Here is a 4,379-nt window from a genome sequence, read left to right as displayed (position 1 = left end):
TACATCAACCCACGAATCAATCCTTTACTCACCAACCTCAAGAACCTCAAATAACCTCCACTGGAACAAAACTAAAAGCCTAGGATCCTTAAACCATGTAATGACTCATCACCCGTTGCTCAGCTATACCCATTCACTCATCATAGTCAACTCCTCATGCTTCAAGCCATTGGTATCTCTCTCGACTTTAAGTATAAACACATCTCACAACTAATTCATTCTATTGATACCTCTATTAATAGACATTAACACCATTCCACTTTCCTTAGTCCACTCAGAATCATTACTGGTTTCTATTTCCGGAAATCTAAACTCACTTCTATGGACATACATCATTTCCGGAAATCCAAACTCACTTCTATGGACATACATCATTTCTACACAACTCAATACAACGCGACATTAAAAGACCGTTCAAGCGAACTCCCAAATTCACTATTCTCCTTATCACAAGCCATTAACTACTCTCAATTAAGGGTTGATATACTGCTGATACCTTCCGTATCTAACTTTCTAATCATACCATAAAAAAGAGTAATAAGGACACACGCCAGATTCTAACCAAATATCGTCTCCCTATAACAGATACCCACTCACACATCAGTGTCTACCATGCACCGCATACTACGAGCAAATTACACACATTGAAATTGCACATCAAGTCAAGCATGCATGTTAACGCTAAACAATAAATTTCGTGCGCGATATATATATATATCACCAAACCATCCATACAAATTGATGACTTACACAATATCAGATTCATCCACGTATTAACAAACTCACTCGGTATCGAGTATATCATAACTCTTGGCTCTAACAAGCCCCACGGTAATCCCATTCATCTCATTTCAATCTCGCGATGCATCTCATGTTTTATGTACTCCCATCAATCTTAAATACTCTCATTCGGTAACTCTAGTCAAGCTAGGTACTCCACATACTCACAACTTTAAACATTACCGTAAATATAATATTCACACCAAACATATGTACTCTTGATGCTTAATCATCTCTATGACTTGACAGCATTAGAACCTGACAAGATTTCATCACCCAAGTACCTACACATCATAAGTGCCATGGCTGCACCAACCTGCATCCAATACTCTCAAATATCTCTATGCTAAAATCTAGTCACCGATACAATCCAATTGACAGACTTCTCCCTAAATACCAACAAAACCTCGAGGTTTTAAACAACATATCTACACTTCTCCATATATTCTAAGATTCTTACCACCTCATCACTTAAGAATCAGTTCACTCACACCAATAACTTCTAACAGTTCCGCTCACCACAAGTTTCACAGCTCACCAATTTCTTTCTCTCAGCTATGTAATCATAAAGACATCAATATTCCTCAAAGACACTCACCATTTTTTATAACTCAGCCTCGAGAACAACCATCATTCCCATCACCATCACTGCTATCACTATCATACCTTAGTCAAACCTGTCACCTCAATGGCATACCTCAACATACCCCCTCTACTATCACCAGTCTAGTCTACATCTTCGAATACACATCATACACGATTCCTACATTCAAATCTTTCAACTCACAACACACTATTTCTCCACATACGTATTGCCTTCAAAATTTCTACCATTTCAACTTAGGACATCGACTACACCCCACTTCATCATTAATCACAACAGTTCTCATTCATTCGTAAATCCTTACATACTTCAAATTGGTTCCTCACCACATAACTCACATCAATCACTCGACTCAAGTCACATCGATATAGTTCACCTCAAGTCTTGTCTTCCCTCTCACCAAGCAACGCCATCACTATTTTCCACCAAACCTGTCATAATGACACCTTTATAACATTACTTCAACAATGACAACAACACCATGACACTTCTCTTTTCTATGAAATTTCTATACATAGCCATCTATCTCAAGCCTAGAAATTTAACGCCTATACACAACCCTAGTGTCCAATTGACTTTCCGAGACGTCCATCTAGAAGGGGCGGTGATCAAGCGCCTCTTCCAACTGAATCTCATTGGCAGTCGCCTGGGTGTCCAGAAGACACGTACTGTATCCCGACACCCTACCTATAACCCTCATTTTCCTAAGTCAACCGTAGCTACGTATAGTTTCTATGTGGGCTCAGCTTACCCTACCTATGCTCACAGTCAATGCCTTCATAACTATCACTACAATGACCAATCACAAATATTACCTCAATAAGTCATTACCTCTCTAAACACCTCAAGATACTTTCTAACTCAACTCATAACATATACGTTATTCTCCTTGTTCTCATACTCAACACAACTCATATCTCACAGGATTTACTCAATGTACGTAAAACTAATTCAAGTAGGAATAAATCAAACATTCATCTCGTATGTCATATCAATATTCTACCTCTTTTATCACATGCTATCACATATCCTGTTTCACACGTCAACATCGCCATAATTTACGACCACTACAATGAGGTCAAAGCCTCCAACATTCCAACACGGGTCAACAACTTTATGGTTCTATTGCGATATATATGCAATGTCATATCGATGTATTGACTCATTCATGCAAGCACACGCGAGGTTTTATAAAAAGTGCACCGATTCTTTGAACCCTTGAGACTAAAAAGCCTCCCCACGATCTCTAGGTATTCTAGACCTATGCTCTAATATCAAGCTATCACGCTCTCGATTTTTAAAATAACTATAAAGACTTTCCATAAATAAATCCTCTCAATATTTCATATGATACCCAAAAGATTACAGTATTTCCATTCTCATAATAATACTTCCAAGTCCATAAGATTTCAAAATATTACATCACTGGCTCAACGATCCAAATTAAGATAAGTAGTCAAGTGTCATGAGAGTTTAGAGTTACAAATATTCCGTAGTCAAAAGAATTAAACTTAAGTTACAAATACATCTTTTAAAAGAAATTTTGAAAGATGAAATAGTAACTCCAATGGTTATCTTTCAAATGGGTATGTCCACACTCCAAGCATTCCAATCATGCAAGCTACTATTCCAGATTAGCACCTGAAAATGATATAAAGCTTGAGCTACACTAGTCAAGTAGAAAAATCTACACAAACTCTATATGCAAAACAGCAATACGGATGAACAAATGATAGAAACCAAATGACAACAGAAATAACCATAACTATCATGATCAAGTATCCAACTATCGCCAATCTATCTTCCCGTGCGGTATCACATTCTTCCTCATTTCCCCTTCGTTCGTCGTCGAACCCTCATCAAGAAACTTTTCCTTTTGATATCAAACAATTTAGAGAAAATTCAAGACCATTGTAGGCCGAGCTCCGTTGATTCGGGTCGAATACCGGAGTCCAACCGTTGATTCACTCAAGAATAGCCGGAGGGTCTTTTATAAAAACAATCATTTTTCCTTTTAAACAATCCGATTTGGTAAAAGTCAATCTTTCTTTCTTTTTCTCAAGATTTCATATTTCTTCAATCAAGGTTTTCACATGTATTACATGTACCACATGACATATCACATATAAGTGGTACCTATTTATCTACTCCGGGACACATCACATATAAGCGATGCCCATTTATCTACTCCGGGACACATCACATATAAGCAATGCCCATTTTATCTACTCCGGGACACATCACATATCACATATAAGCGATGCCCATTTATCTACTCCGGGACACATCACATATAAAGTGATGCCCATTTAAATGCTTTGTAGCATTACTCCTCTTTTAACCTCATCGAGTGTCCATAGCGGAATCAACAATGTCCATGCGTTCGTGTCAAGTTCTCATTAACAACGTATGACAAGTTCTCGTGGTGTCCATTTGTTATTCACATTTACTCCATGTTCCCATTTCACAACATAAAATCATTCAATCGAATCCAAAAGCTATTTAATCAATCACACGATATTACAATACCAACAATCTACTGCAACGCGTATAAGCAAATTCACACATTCTCACTGTACCTCTAAGTGCACTCTCGTACCTTCACATATCACATATAAACCCACGACTAGACTCTGCGATGTCCAGTCTTCTAGTTTCTATACTTGGATTCCGTAAGTCATACGCTAAAGGAGTCTAAAAGATTCGACGAGTCAGGAGAACACGAAGTGTAATTCTCCATTTGATCACTAGACATGCTCATGTGTATCATTCGTGTTTCAACGTACAATAACTCACATTCCTCACTTCTTAACTCAACGAGCTCATACAAATTCGCCATATATCATACTAAGTATGAAACAAGTAATATTCTCCAAAACACTTGGAAGAATGCATAAACAAACCCATTAGAGTTGATGAGAAGCTTCAAAATGTGATTTGGAAAATGTAGGAAATGCAACTCATAGACACTGTAGCAGCTCAATCACCAACCAGT

Source organism: Rhododendron vialii, chromosome 1a (genome assembly GCF_030253575.1).
Source record: "Rhododendron vialii isolate Sample 1 chromosome 1a, ASM3025357v1".
NCBI classification, from domain to species: Eukaryota; Viridiplantae; Streptophyta; class Magnoliopsida; order Ericales; family Ericaceae; genus Rhododendron; species Rhododendron vialii.
Note: the sequence above shows the minus strand (reverse complement) of the source record.